The following is a 16,184-nucleotide window of genomic DNA, read 5'->3' on the forward strand; positions in this document are numbered from 1 at the left end:
CAAGTTCAAGTAAACCCTTGACTGTAGTGTCTTGGGTAAAGATTGACGTTACTGTCTGCTATTTTACCAGCATATTTCTACAGATGAGAGTAGCAGCAACCTATGCTCTGAGCAAATGAATAATTGTCTGGAGGGTATCACTGAGGAATCTAAAACAGAAAATTATAATAGTAATAAGAATAAAAATAATAATGAAGAGTTACTCTATTTTAAGCAGAATATTGCCATCAGATACTTTAGAAATGTTAACAGTGAGGTCAAATGTTTAATGAAAACATGCAGCTATTATTTTGAGCTTAACCTATATAAACTATCTTTTTTCATCTAAGACATATTTCACCTGTAAATGGAACTATGATCTTTCTTTACATATCAGTTGATTTATTTTGATTTGAGAGGAGATGGGTTATTGTATTTGTTAATCTATTTTGAATTGGTAGGGTTCTTGATTTCAGGTTTACTCCTGTGACTTTCAGGTATTTGAACCTCAATAGAAAGCTCAGAACAATAAATGAAGAATACATGTTCAGTATTTCTAAATAGCCCAATGGACTATTATTGGTCTATAAAGGATTTACTGCTTTGTTCTGAGGGTTTTGTGCTTCATGTAAGTGGAAAGTAGCTCTTAGTGTTTAGCACAACATAACAGGTATGCACATGTATGGCTGAGCAGACAATCTGTCTTTGCCAAAATTATAGTTTGTCAATCACTCAGCACAAAAGAGACCTTTGGTAATTTGATTATTCCTCCAACCCTTTAACACAAAGCACATTTCAGGTTTGTTTCCTGTTAAGACTGTGTCTTTCTCATGTTATTTGTCCATGTATGTAACTTTTTAAAAGTGTGTTACCATTTAGACTAGATGGAAGAATTCTTTTGAGGAAAAATTTGTGTAAGCAAAGAAAAAAAAATTCAAAATCAAAATAGGTGTCAGGTTTCAAGACTTCAGAAGGGTGAAGCCCTGAGTGTCAACAAGTATTAAAGAAAACTTAATTTCCCTAAGAAGAGCAAAGAAAAAGTACAGAAAATCTTCTGACTTTTGATGGAAATTTTTTTTCCTCTTAGTTATCATTTTAATTCCAAATTTCATCTCCATGTCTCACCAGAAGTAAACCAACTGCAAAGTAGATATATTTAGAATTCCTTATTTTATTATATTTATTTATAATAGGTGTAATAATTAATATAATAATTTAAATATTATGTTATTGTATTAATTATTACATATATTGATGTAATAACTATATATTTTTCATGAACCAGAATGTTTTTCCAGTTGACTGTATGTAATTTAAGAAGAACTGTGATTCAAAGGTAACATTGTGAGTGTTGTATGTGTTGTTAAGAAGGCTAGGTCCCACCCGAGTTAGTTTTTTACCAAGGTATAAAAATCAGAGAAGAAAACTATTTCAACTTGTGTATTTGACATTTATAAGAAGTGTTTTTAGGCTTCTTAGAGGTAACTGACTTAATGCCATATACTTGCATTAAAATTTAGATTTATAAAGTACCAGCAACGCACAGACTAAAGAAGGCCTTAAGTGACAAATCTCAAAAAAGTTGTTGTTAGTGGGAAATTACATCTGATTAGAAATGATTAGAGGATAAATGCACAAATACTAATTAAAAGTCCAAAAGAACTGTGATGGTTTAACCCCAGCCAGCAACTCAGACTTCCACTTGCTTACTCCCCATATCCCCTGTGTCAGGCTGGGGGAGAGAATCAGAAGGGTAACAGTGAGAGAACTTGTGAGTTGAGATAGAGAAAGTTGGAGAGGTAAAGCAGAAACTGCTTGCACAAGCAAAGCAAATCAAGGAATTCATTCACTCCTTCCCATGGGCAGCCAGGTGTTCAGTCATCCCCAGGAAAGAAGAGCTCTGTCAGTTTAACAGTGGCTTGTTAAGATTAATCATATCACTCCACATATCCCTAAATGCCTGGGAGATATTTACAGTTAAGCCCTTCTACCTTGTAGGCAAAAAGAAAACTTCAGAGATGATTTCATTTCCATGAATAGGATGTTCCTGAGTACAAAATGCAAAGTCCTAATAAGCATCTTTTTTCAAGCATGGGGAAAACTCCTGACTAGAAGCTGAAGTCTTATAAATTTGGATTAGAAAAGATCAGCTTTGAGAGACTGCTAGTGGGGTCTCTTGATTTATTCAGGTCAGAATAGGGTGTCTTTTTACAGGACTGCTTTAGCCCAACACAAGTTTTAATCAAATATAATTTACTGGGTTCCATCCAGCAGCAATGACTGGAAATTTAGTCCTTTCCAGCCATAAATTTGACATTTCCAAAAATGAATAATGAAGTCTTAGTCTCACTAAAATCGGCATCAGTATTATTTAGTTTCTCTTCTTCTTCCAAACTGGTAGAAGGGTAAAACTAACTTTTGTTTTTTTTCCCTGTGACTTCTCATCTCAGGAGGTAACAGCCCTCCCCCCCTCCCCCCCCCCACCCAGTTCCTTGCATAACCTACTATTCCATATTACTAGACTCAATTTTCTTGGCTCCAAGACAGATGAATCTTATCTTACTGCATATTAACAGGTTAATGCTGTCATCAGTGCTTTACTGAGCTAATGCTAAAAATAATCCAGAACTGGCAAAAAGAGGTATCCACTTCAGTTCAATTGACTTAACATCATTATGAAGGTGACCATCTAACTGTTTCATATTCTGAATCTTTATTCTCCCTTCAGGTACAGCTGCTGCATAATCATAAGGCCAAATATTTACCAATTCAAATCTATTGATTAGAATGTTCATACTCTCTGCTGGGTTAATGGCTGGACTTGAAGATCTCACAGGTATTTTCCAGCCTAGAAAATTCTGTGATTCTGTAATCCTGTGATATCTTCTGCAGTAAAGATGAGTTTTAAGAGAGAAAGTAACATGTGAAGCAGAGAGCTGGTAAAGGTAGTTGATTCCTTCTCTCTTCCCTGAAAACTTAAAGCTGAGGTCTCCTCTCATCTCAGGGATCACACTCTGCAGTTGTTCAGAGCACAATCTGCCTGTTGGCGCTGATGGGTTTGCCTCCCTGGAAATGTAGCCATGTGCACAGTGGGATCCACCAGAGCTGCTGAGCAGGACTGAAACTGGACAGTCCCAATACACTGGTTTCTTCAATTTAAAAATCTTCATGAATGTATTAGAATCACAGAATGGACCTTAAAGGTCATCTAGTCGCAGGCCCCTCTGCCATGGGCAGGGACACCAGACTGGGTTGCTCAAAGCCATATCCAACCTGATGTCTAACTAACGTGTTCAGGGCCAAGTGACTTGTGCAGGAAAATCTTACATTTTCTGGTTACAAGTTTGTACATTGATTTTATTGGTGCTAAGCAAGTTTTAGGGTTTTTTTAATCTTTCAGTATTTCATCTTTCTGCTTCTTTTGTTTTTCCTTTGAGCTATAGTCATGCACTTTGCCCCAGACAGGTCTCTGAAATAAAAGAGTAATGAATCCTTCTTTCTAGTTTCAGCTTGCAGCCAGTTCATTCAGATAGATTATATTTCTAAACTCTGGGTGTGAGGTACATGGTCTCAAATGACATATCATGAGAAATATTTTAGCAAATGATGGCTTATTATCACTCTGTCCTTTGAACTGCAACATCATTAAAAAAGGGGGAAAAACCCACATTAATTTAAATACAAAGAATATGGTAGATGATTCTTCTCCTGTATCCAAGCGTGGTGGTTCAAAGGAAGGATGTTTTCTTTGATTTCTTCTGCATTATATTTCTGTATCAGTACACAGAATTCTGAATAACATTGCCTGAATTGATGTATTTTTTTGTGGTTTTATTTTGATTCCTGGATTGCAGTGTGAAACAAAGTATATATACAAAGCAGATTTTCCATCCTATCACGCTGTGTGATTTGTACAACCCTGAAAATTGAGCTAAATCCTCTGGGTGTGAAGTAAGAAGAAACAGCTCTTTCCCCTCTGCTCCTCAAAACCACATGAACTTAAATATTAATGAAACTTTCATGCATCACACATAACACATACTGCCCCTTTGTGCTGGAAAGGCCCCAGCTTTTTATGGTTGGTACTGTACAGCCAGGAGAATAGAAAGCAGAGTCATAAAACAGTAATTAATACACTTCTGAGCTGAGCTATTTTATTGTGTAGATGCTAATTAAGAATGATAGATCCCAGTGACTGAGTGGCACATAATACATTTGGTCAGCATAAGTGAAAGGTCAGTTATCATTTTGACTGCTTTAAGTGAAAATGTTTTCCCTTATGTCAGTGATTTCAGGAACCACAAATGTCAAACTGAAATGCCTTATGCCTTCTCTTTCTAGAATGTGGATTTTTAGTGACATAACAGGAGTGCTTGCCTTGTGAAAGCATTTGATTTGCTGTGGGGCTTCTGACCAATCATTCAGGAGGGAAAAGAAAATTTAAAAAATTAAAAAGTAAATATTAAACCTTGGCATTGCAAATGCATTCTGTTCAGGGTGGTTCTCTGAGACGCTGTAAAACAGACTGGCTTTCCAAATGGGGCAACCCCTGCTGCCAAAAAATGAATCAATGAGACTGGACACTTCAAAGTTCTCTTTTGGAAAATCTCATCCACTTGATCAAAACGTTCCTTGATGGGTTTAGAGTATTTGTAAGTTATTAATTTTCAGAAAAATGGGAAAGGCTAGTCTTAAGTCCAAAACTTGAGATGAATTCAGACATTGCAGCTTTTTACAGCAAGGAGACAAGTCAGAAAGGGAGTTCGTGTTCTGGCAGTAGGAATGTTAGACATCTCACAGATGCTCGCACCAGTGCTACATGTTTAACTTCACTTGTCATCTCGGTATTCTTCATAGCTTAGACACCTTCTATTTTTCTTTAGTACTGTATAGCCATGATTAAAGTCAATAGAAAAAATCCTGTCCTGAGGCTATTAAGACCCTTAGATACTTTAAAGGGTGCATGCTGAGACAAAAGCATGACATGATTTTTTTTTAAGTCATTATTACTTTTAAAATCTTACTTTATTAAATATAATTTGATATTTTGATCTCATATATATGTCATTTTTCCTTAAGGATGATCTACTAAAATTAAAAAAGAAAACAAAGGGAAAAGTAGGTAATAAAGGAAGACTTTTAGTTCAGTTCTGTGATGTGTTTTGGGCAGTACCAAAACCACCAGAGTTAGAACTGGGGACTGCAGTTAATATGGTAGTTCACATAGCAGTTGAGTATTTTAAAAAAGCAAGTCCATGAGGTGCTGTTATACCTCCTACAGATCCTATTGCAGTGCAGGAAAAGAATGATTCCATATTAAAAAATGAAACAGGACTGCAAGTAGCAGTTCATGGTTTTACATGCTAGTGTTACTACTATTGATTGTTTTAAAGAATAACATGTCCTTGTGCAGGAAATTGATACTTGATACTGCTTCTGATAATGTCAGAGTGGGTGTTTGAGTAAATGGGTTTAGCATGCTATAAAGCGAGTAATTAAGCGAAATTTCTTAGGTAAATGGGTATGATCAGTAATGCTGAACCACTAGAGTGAAAGAACATGCAGCAAATGGGAAAGTAAGCACAGTAACAAAGGCAGAGATTTCACATTAAAGTTGACAATGGACAGAGACCCAGCACAGATCAGAGAGTGAGTTGCTCAGTGAAAAGGAGTAATAACTGATGCAAATGGCATCTGAATAAAGCCCTTGACCTTGCTGAAAATGAAGACTAAAAATGAATGGGCTTTCAGGTCTTGGAAGAAGTCAGTGAGTGGGCAGGCACCGAGCTCAGGGCAGTCTGGGCAGTGCTCCTGCTGCTTGCCGGGATGTGGTGCATGAGAACCAGCGATAGAGCCTGACTTGTGTGCACAACAGGGACACTGCAACTAGCAGCTTATGTTTTAGTATAATGCTAACTTACTTGGGCAGCTCTGGGCACACTCCTAAGAAGCCACTAATGACATTGCAGTTGTGTAACTTGAACAGTCTCTGTTCTTGCTCAGACTGCCAAGAATACTGCAACCCAAAAAGCCTCTTACACAACTGCAACAGAGAAACTTGGGCCGCTACAGACAGCCACGTCTTGGCAATTAGATTTTTGTCCAGACTGACTTTTCAGCTCATTTTTTATTTTAACAGGACTATGGTTTTCCCATATAGGCTTCTTCAGTATAGCAAAGCCATTTTCTTTACCAGGAAGCTGAGCACAGTGATTATAACAGCATCTTTTATTCAGCTTCTGTTTATCTGCACCTTTCGAGTAATGAAGCTGCTGACAGCTTTCCAGAAGGTCTGTGATCCACTGCAAAATTATAATCAAGTTAGGTGTTCTTTGGAGAAAAGAAGAAAAAAATTTTTCTGTAGAGCATGTTTGTGTGGACCTATAACAGGAAAAAGACACTGAAGAAGAGACCTTGTGTATCACTTGATTCAGTCCTATGCAATCATAGGACATCACATTGTACTTTTAAGAATTAGATCATGTTCTATTTTAAAGTGCATAGAACTTTTTCCTTTCTGCCTTTGCTGCTATTCTTGTGGAAAGAGGGTTCCAGAAGTGTGCTTGCTCTAAAACAATCTTCTCCTTTCTGCCCTCAATTTATGCCTGACCATAAGTGATGAAAGACTAGACTAATTACATCATTAATTGTTTATTCTCGTTTGTGGTATGCTGTTTATGTGACTGTCATTTTAGTAAACTTCAGTTGTTGAATTACTGACTTTAAAAGACTGAGAAGGATATGTGGTATCTTGAAGTTTGAGTGGCAGTCTGTTGATATTTTGAGTTGACTTTTTTTAGGAGCTGGTAATGCTCAGTTTCAGAACTTGAGTAACCTTTCTCTCTTCTTGAGATGAAAATGAGGTCCTTGTCAACACAGGAGAGTACTCACTGAACTGCTAACTGTGCTTGGTAATTTACCTGCAGGCACCGTAAAATCCATTATGTCTTTAAATATTGATCTTACGTTTGATTTGGAGTGTAAGATATCATTTGAGCTATTGAAGCAAGTTGTAGATTTTCTCTGGGAATTAACTATGAGTAATTAAAAGAGATTTTCTGGCTCAAAAGGAGACAGCAGAAGACTGCTCAAAGGGAGGTGATTGAAAGGGAGGGAGGTTATTAGTGACATCCAGGAAGCATAGTCTAGGGAGCAGTTTTTTAAACAGTTTCTTTAATGTCTGCAGCATAAAAAGAAGAGCCCAGCTATACATTTGGGAAATGAAGATGACAATTTCTGCTTAACATGGCTGGTTACAGCAGTTGTTAGACAGAAGTAGCTCCTGGAGCAAGCCCAAAGAAGTAGCACTCTTGAACCAGATGCTGAGCTCCATAGTCAGGCTCTTCTTTTCTTCTTCTCTCCCTTGATTTTTGAATTCATTACTGAAAAATGGTCTTTTCTTCAACAAAGCTTGACTCTGGGTAAAGATCTAGAATCCACCTCATTTTTTTGTGCAGGTGTTGTACCAACTAACTAGAGGAAAGCATTTCCATGTATGTTTCCAAGTCAATGTGTCCCTAGTTGCTCTGAAATTTTTCTGCGCTCACTGTTCTGATTATTTTCTTAAGAGACATTTCAGTGTATTTTGCCTATTTTCCAGGTTCCTGCTGAGCTTATGTAGGAAACAGACAGAGAGTTCTTGAGGCACAGGGAGCTCTACTGACTCTGAGGGAGAACTTCATGTGGCTGAGAAGCTTTCAGGTGAAAGCAAAAGCTGTTTTCAGGGTTAATGACTGTTAAGCATGGTTAATGTAGCTCACAGTTTTGAGTTCAGGCACCTCAGGATGAACTAAATCCTGGTTTAGATACCTAAAGCCTACTTTGGCTCTGGACCAAAATTCTTTATATTTGGAGAAATGTTATGGGGAATATAGGTGCTTCTGACTTCAGCATGCAGATACTTAAACTTGATTAGAATTAAAAAAGCAAGAATCTTAAGAATAAATTAGTGTTAAAACATATTGAGATTGAGATCTAAGCCTAAAAAAATCAAGGAAATCCTAGGGTAGAAATGTTACATCAATCTTTCTGTCTTCCTCCACCAGACTCAAACTTCCTTTCTCCCAACATATATGATTATCTTTATATCTGCCACAGATATTATCTTCATGCAGAACAATTTATTATCGTGCAACCAATATATACAGTTAAAAAGATGTTGTCTCTGTTGTGTTTATGGCTGATCAGAGCCTGATTTGTTAACGTTCTGAGCCTGCTGTGAACCTTGCTTAGTTTTCAGTAACATGTCTGGAGACCACTGGTCTTAATGCTGTGGGTTGCTATAGCTGTACTGCTTCTCATGCTCTTTCATTTCTCTTGTCATTTAGAACATGTATTATTTTAGATGAGATAGTTTGGGGTAGTTTAATTTTTTAATACAATATTGTAAAAACACTTAAATCCTGGTTATTGCTTCCAGCATCCCAAAATAGCATTCTAAATAGATACTGTAATACTGTACTTGTTTTTCTATTATTTATCTAACAAGCCACCCATGGTGTGTAAATTCCATCAAACAATGTCTGCATTGTGAAAAAGAATAACTATTGGTGTCTGTTTTAAAAGTTATTCTGTTTGCTTAGTGGGACTACATATACATTTGAAAACAGCCAACTAGGTTAGGATGAGCTAATGGTTTTTTAGTGCTTCTTTTCTTCCTCTTCCAAACTGTTCTTTCCCTCTAAAATACATACATATTTCTAGAAAGATGAGGAGCTTTGTCCTGAATAGGAATCCTGACCTCTGATCAGCATTTGGTTACAGGGAACAGCAATTTTCTGTGTGGGACTGGGGAAAGAAGATAAATCATAAATAAATTAACACCTTTCAGTTTTTTACACATTTGTGTGCCCTATGGATATTTGATGTAAATATATAAATTGTCATTGTGAGACTAGATCAAAAAAAAATCAAAGAGCATTGAAGAATCTCTCTTTTCAAAAGTATTGACAGGTGAGCACCTGAGTGACTGTTTCTTAAGAACAGAGTAAACAAACATTTTACTGTCTGGCCTGTGATTTTCAAAATGAAGCATATTTAAGAAATTGATGTTTTTCAACTATGTAGCCATTGCAATATTTTAGCTTTTAAAACTACTTTAATGAGTGTCAATTGTGTAGCATATTGCATTTTACTAGACTCACAAGAACTAAATATAACTCTCAGATTTCCAGGAACTCATAAAAGATCCTTATTTTGTGCAGAAGAAGGCATTTTTAATGTGTCTTAAAGCACAAAAATTTTACTTGTAGTTCTGCGTATAATGAGAGTTATTACTACTCTGTATGCACAGTTGCTAGATCTGTGCATGGTAATAAAGCAGTAAAGATCCCCATTGTTAAGTATTTTCCATGCATTTAAAATAGGATTAATGGACTGCTGGCATGGCAGGTTCTATTTACAATTTTGAGTTTAAACCTGCAGGTATGTGCTGTTTACAGCTGAGACAATCACTTGTTGATCTTTGCAAAAATTTACATATAAATTTATCAGTACTGGAAATGTTTAATTTGCAAAAGGTCTTTACAGTAGTGTTTAAAAATTTTCAGATCTTTACAATAGTGTTTAAAAATGAGTTAGATAGTTTTTACGTATACATTGTTATTAAACATATGCATTTTAGGAGTGTTTGCCATTTAGGCAATAAGGAATGCAAATGTAAAGTTGACACTGTTGTTCAAAGCAAAAGAAAGCAGAGTCCCATCTTTTTTATTTGTCTCATACAGGCTCCTGCACAGTAGCAGGCAAACCAATGTATATTTACAAATAGAGAAAAAAGGAATATGAAAACTCAGATTTATTATTTGATAGTTTTATATTTATTAAATATAGTTTGATATTTATTAAACTCTGTTATCACCATGAGATAAATGTAATCAAAATGACTGTCCCACCATAATAGTTTGTGGACTAGAGGTGATTAGGTACATTCTGAAATTTATGCTTGTGTTTATATTTTAGTTAGTGGTTTAAGCTATGAAATTTTGGCCCTGGGGTTAAACCAAAAGGTTTTAAAACCAAGAAATCCATGGCTATAATATGTTTGGTGGGAGGGAATAATGTAATTACACACAGCTTTTTGATAAACAGCCTAAATTGTGCTTCAAAGGACAGATGTGTCTTTAATAATCTGAACCATTTGCATTTTCAGATTAAACCCTGCTTGATTGCATTGTACTTGATACGTATACTTAAATCTATATGTTAAATGTTATACTTTGATATAGAGCATATTGTTTGACTTTGTTCTTATGATCTGACAAGCTTCATTATATAATAAACTAGTTTAAATAAATCTTAAAGACATAAAAGTGTTCTTGACACTAAAAAAAAATTTGAAGCACACAAATGATATATTGGTTAGATGTTCCAGAGAGAGTCAAAGCTTTTTTTCATTCAGATCTTTGAACATGTGTTTTGAATAAAGCTGTAAGGCATTTTCCAGTAACCAGTGTTGTATTACAAAAATGAGTAAAGTAAAACAAAAGGAAAACATGTTTCAACATTTTATTCAGTATTGTCACACATTGTTGCACATTTCCAGCTGGAAGTAAATGTGACATTTGTAATGCTAATTTTTCAAACCTAACCTTTTATAACATATAAAATATTACTTGGGATGGTGTGCCCTTGTGAAAAGAGCAGGAGTAATGAAGTACTCGATCAGGGTTCAATTGGATTCCTAATGGCTTGAGTGCAATTATACTGCCAGTTGGTTGCAATCAATCAAAACCGTTTTTGAATTGTTCTCTTAAACTGTATCTAGTGTTAACTGCTGATAAGCAGGTTACAGACCACTTGACCTGATATAGTAGCAGTGCGTGTGTCTCACAAACAACTAGTGATGCCATTAATGCTACTTTTTTGTCCCACGTGAGGAAGACCCCCTGATTTGTTAATACAGAACACACTGTAGCTTTGTTCCATATTATGTGTGATGGAAAAATGTGAATGTAAGAGTAATGTAAGGAAAATGCAGTATATAATTTTTGTGTTAGGTATGTAATGATGTTAATTGTGGGCTACAGATATATTAACTAACTAAAGAAAAAAAAAAAACAACTCATTGAGTTGCTCCCCGTTTTCATCTATCATAACGACAAATTGCCATGCTGTGTTGACTCAGACAGGGAAAGAGCACATGCAAGCAATTCAGATATTAAAAAAAGACAAATTAAAGAAAAAAAAAAGAAAGAAAAAAAATCTTACAATTAAGCTATAATGGAATTTATGGAAAGATGGATATAATTTATTTTGGTTTTATTTGTCCAGGGCCATAACATATTAGCCTGGGAATATAATCTAAACCATACCACATTCAATGTCGCTAATGGGACATTTATGCTAAAGGGACTTATTCCCATACTTCAGGATAGGAAAAATATGCTCTAAAGTTTCATTGCAAGGCATTCCTCTGAAAATGAAAGCTAATTAAATATTTTTTACTGTTAGTTTAAAGTATCATACACGTGAAGACCTTTAATCCATGTGAAAAACAGTAGAACTCAGCAAATGTGGTATTTGAAGCAAGGCTGACTGTCTCAGGAGGCTCAGTACCTCCTCACTAACCAGTACCTAATTTTTACCCCACTACACCTCAGCAGGTGACATTTTATCATGAATGTGGCGGTACAAAAATATTTCACTATTTGTGTTTGATCCCACGATTCCTCTCCTGATTCTGGTAGCACAAATGCCGTGCAATTGTAGCAAGATGGGGTGCGTGCCAATGTGCTTTTTTTACAAGCTGGGTTAATGCTTACGTTTAAATGTTGTTCTAGTTGAAGACAGCAACAATAATTGCATGCATCTTACTCAAAGAATATCTGCTTGTTTCCTGAACAAGTTCTTTGTTAAATATGTAGCTTTTTTTGATGATGAAAAATCAGTAAGGATTCACTCTGTAACTGCACTCCTTAAACACATCCCAAGTATCTCCAGGTAAGTTTGATGTTTAAAATGTTGGCTTCCTCAATATTCAGCCTGAATCTTTACTTCAGATTCCCAGCTTGGCAGGTGTATAGATCAAGTCCTCATTTTTTCGGAAACTAAAACAAGCACAGTTTCATTGCACAGTGAAAACTTGCAGCTAGAAAAGGAAAAGCAGAAAGGAGGATTTAAAAAAAAAAAAAAAGAAAAAACAACCAAAAAAACCAAACAGTTAAGGACAAAACATACTTCCAGATGGTCTCTCTTATATTGTACTTCTTTATATACAGGGCCATCTGTAACTCTTTAGTTAATTTCCACTGGTCTAATTCCGTACTTGCATGTATGTTTCTAGAATAGATTTGACCAAAATATGAGGCTTTTATGTACTGTTTGTGGGATATTTTCAGAGTAATATATAACAGACTTTGGCTGCTCTGCCCTTTGTGTAGATACAGAATGCCAAAGGGTAGGGGAATGGCCTCCTCTCATATCTTACCCGATTCTTTGGAAGCTTCTTGTTGTTGGAGTACAACAAGCAGATTTGGTTTGTCATGTATACATACAGTGGGAAGCTCTGCATTCTCATTTGATTCCCCAGTATTTATAATGAGTGTGCTTTATATGTGTGTTTAAAACCCCCATCTATTTACTGCATTTAAAAATACCTCTACTCTCTTTTCCCAAAGACAGTCATTTAGAGCTTTCAAGATAATGGTGGGAAAATTTTGTGCAGAGGCATTGATGTAATAGCATCAACATTTATTCTCTTCATGTGACAGTTTTCAAAAACTTGAAATTGCAGAGTGAATTTTTGGTGCATTCATTTTTAATTGACTATGTTGAAAAAAAGGGAGCAAGCATGAAAACATCAACTTGTGTGAAGGGTTTGTCACTCATATTTTATTTTCAAAATGTCTTCTCAGTTCATATAACTTAGATTATAAAACAAAAAACAAGTAATAAATGTATCAAAGTAATCTAATCTGTTAAAATGGCCTTAATGTAAATAATGCTTTTTACATTTGAGATCTATTTAAATATTTGTTCTATATAAGCTATATAGAGCAAAGTAATTACTTCTGTTACCACATATATTCAGATTTCACTATCCAACTTTAATTTCTTACTGGGTTTTTTAATGTATTTTACTTTTAATGGCTTCCTTTCTTGATTTTAGGAACATTATGCAGTTCTCTGTCTTAGACATGCAAAGAAATACATAATCATTTTGTCTCCGACGTAATTTTTCTTCCTTATTTTTGTAAAACTCACATTTAGAAGAACAGCAACATCGTAGTTGTCTCTGTCTCCTTGTAGATCTTTCTTAACGGGTGCTTTCAGGCAATGAAAACCACAGAGCATATGGATCAAAAAGAATGGGATTCAGGTGATGAAAGCAGTTGTTTCTTGTTGCCTGTCTTGATTTTCTTTTGGGTTTGTGCCGAAAGGTTGAGGTTGAAGCCAGATGATAAATTTGCAAAGTCCTTGGATGGTTTAACCATCCTCATGTTCTTGGAAAAGGTAGCTGAATCCATTCTTGTACTAGTTTCAGCTGGAGATTTTAGTTTTTCTTGCTGGGAAATCCTATAATTTCTTTCCATGTAAATAGTGATAGTGAAAAACAAATGTTGCTCTGATCTTCTCACTTGGAATTAAAGTAACAAAAATCTGATGTATCTGTTGCCTGAGGATGATTGTTGCATTTATTTCAGTTTATGATGAATACTACTGGTCAGAAATAAGTGACTGTGCCTGAACAGCAGGTTCTAACCCCACTAGATACTTTCCATGGAAGTAGACCTAGATACCTAGTGGACCTAGATACTTTCAATGGAAGACAGCAGTCCCAACATGTTGGACCATCGCAGTGCTGCTTGTGTTACTTTGGTGTTTTACCTATCTGACAATATATGAAGTGGAAAGAGTTTTTTTATGTTTTTTGGGGTTTTTTTTTGTTTTGTTTGTTTTGTTGTTTTTTTTTTTTTTTTATTCAGCAGTTTCTGTAAAGTGCTCTCTGCAATCCACTGCTCTGCTGTTTTAAAACTAATTACAGAAGTGTAGGCATCAGCTATCATGAAGAGGATAGGGAGAGTTGGTAGGGGGCTCTGGAAAGAGTGGTGAGTGTGGCTTTAACTGGGACATTTTTTTGGCTGTCAGAGTAAGAAAGCAGGTGTTGGCATTTATGTTCCATCTGTGTAAGTTGTAAATTGACATCGGGTATCTGTTTGGTTAGTTGTTCATATGATCTAATTCTGTGCCACATTTGAGCACCTACATGATGCAAAGCACAGAGGGGCAGGCCACTCCTGCAGTCCTGTGGGATGATGTTGCCCTTGGCTGCTGCTGAATCTGTTTTACCAGGAAGTCAGTGAGGATACTCTTGTTCTCTTTGCTGTGTTGTTCTTCATGCTTTTCTTCTTACCTCTCAAAAGAAAGAAAAAAATACCTGTGTTGGCTGCAACACTGTAACAACTTTACCTCAAAGTGATAGGCAAAATAAATGGCAGAATGATATTGTTCAGAATTACTCATCTTGGACGGGCTGCTGTAAATTCACCAACATTGTAATAACAGATACAGAAAATAGAAGGATAAACTTTCTTTCCAAATGAGGAGCTTGCTCTGCTTTTCCTACTCTTCTCAAGTTAGTTGTCCTCTAGTCATCAGGGTGTTGAGAGCCTCCAACTATCAACTAAATGTGACTTTCAGTCTCTTTGTAGAACCTCATGGTATTTTATTCAAACATTCAGTCTGTCTTCTTCATCTTATTTTATTTCGTAATTTTGGAAAGTAGGCAATCTAATCTAGTCTGTACATCTTTCTGCAACATCTACTGGAATGACATAGTGAAAAAACCGTGAATCCTAAGAGTACTGGCTCACAGATCTTACAGGTGGGGAAATTTTATTGGAAAGAAAAAGCCCAAAGAAGGCAACATTCTGCTGCTGTCACAACCCACTTCCAGAGCCAGGTTTGATTGTGGATTCATCTTGCTTTATCTTTCAAAAACACAGTTGTATTTGATGTAATTAATATTTAGTTTCCAGAAATTTCCAGTGTTTTCTTTCTGTTTCTCTGTGGAAACATAGGAATAAGCCAGTGACATTCAAAATCTAATTGTGCATCTACAATGCATGTTGTTCAAAATACATCCAGTGTACAGCTGATGTAGCATTTGAAGTTTATTAGTTGGCCTGGGAAATATTTAGGTAATAAACTTGTATAGACTTTATTGCTGTAAAGTAATAAATAGTTGATAAAAATGTAATGGTCTTTAGGCTCAGTGCATTCCTAAGAGCCCCAAAATTCATTCATTAAATCCTCAAATGAACCTAACAGTAATTGTGACAACTTGCATCACTAACACAATAACCTGCAAAAGATGAATTATGAATGAATTGCTGCTACCAGAGTTGTGCTCACTGTCTGAGTAGGGGCTATAGACAAATGTAATTAGACTTAGTGGCTGCTTGAAGTCATCTTTTTCCAAACTCAAGAAAAAAAATGTGATGAGAGCATGCATCTCTGAGATACATAAGAAATGTAATTCCATAGGACAGTTATGTTATTAAAAAAGTATTAAGTTTTCAAATTGAAAATATACATTTAAAAGACATTAAAATTAGTACCCACACAATATGGTACCACCCAATTTGAAGATTAAAACACCCAATTTAAGAGCATGAAGGGAGGTTTGAATATACTTAGCTTATTTATGTATAGCCATAGAGATACTCAGTTTATCATGTTTTTTAAAAGAAACTTGTATTAATAGATTTGCCATGAAAGTAAAAGTAATTGAGAACAGTATTATAGCAGTATTATAAATGCTGATGAAAGAACCAGTGGTTAGAATTCTCTTGTGGAATTAAATATGTCAAAACAACTTGTACACAGTAGAGCAAATTTTGTGTAAAAGCCAACAATGTTAAAAAACTCAGAAGACAAACAAATTTACCAATGAAGCACAGAGTACAAATGAAAATTCAAAAGGTTAGGCAGTGATATTATTTGACTTATTATAGATCAGTAGGATAATGGAAAGTGGAAAGTAAAATATCTTGAAATGTGTTTGCCCTAGGTACTGTACATCTGTTTGGCTTCAAACTTTAATGGAGTCATAAGATAAAGGATCTTTTAAAATAAATTCCAGGCTCATGCTATGTGCTATTTTAGATTCATCCAGGCTCATAGGCTGATTCTACTATGTTAAATATAGGATCTGTAAATCACTGCTGTTGCAGCACCCCCACTGGTGGAAAAAGCAGAGATTG

At 35.6% G+C, this 16,184-nt stretch overlaps 1 protein-coding gene and 1 long non-coding RNA gene across 7 annotated transcripts in view; one reads left to right on the forward strand and one right to left on the reverse strand.

Moving 5' to 3' along the window:
- The window catches only part of TRPS1 (transcriptional repressor GATA binding 1), a 212,505-nt gene that overhangs the window by 159,733 nt on the left and 36,588 nt on the right, over window positions 1–16,184 (forward strand). The window lies entirely within an intron of this gene.
- The window catches only part of LOC110479326 (uncharacterized), a 6,054-nt gene continuing 4,105 nt past the window's right edge, over window positions 14,236–16,184 (reverse strand). The window contains exon 3 of the long non-coding RNA XR_002466907.2: window positions 14,236–14,334. This is a non-coding gene — a long non-coding RNA (uncharacterized LOC110479326). The remainder of the gene's footprint in view (window positions 14,335–16,184) is intronic.

The sequence above is a fragment of the Lonchura striata genome, chromosome 1 (genome assembly GCF_046129695.1).
Source record: "Lonchura striata isolate bLonStr1 chromosome 1, bLonStr1.mat, whole genome shotgun sequence".
In the NCBI taxonomy this organism is placed as follows: Eukaryota; Metazoa; Chordata; class Aves; order Passeriformes; family Estrildidae; genus Lonchura; species Lonchura striata.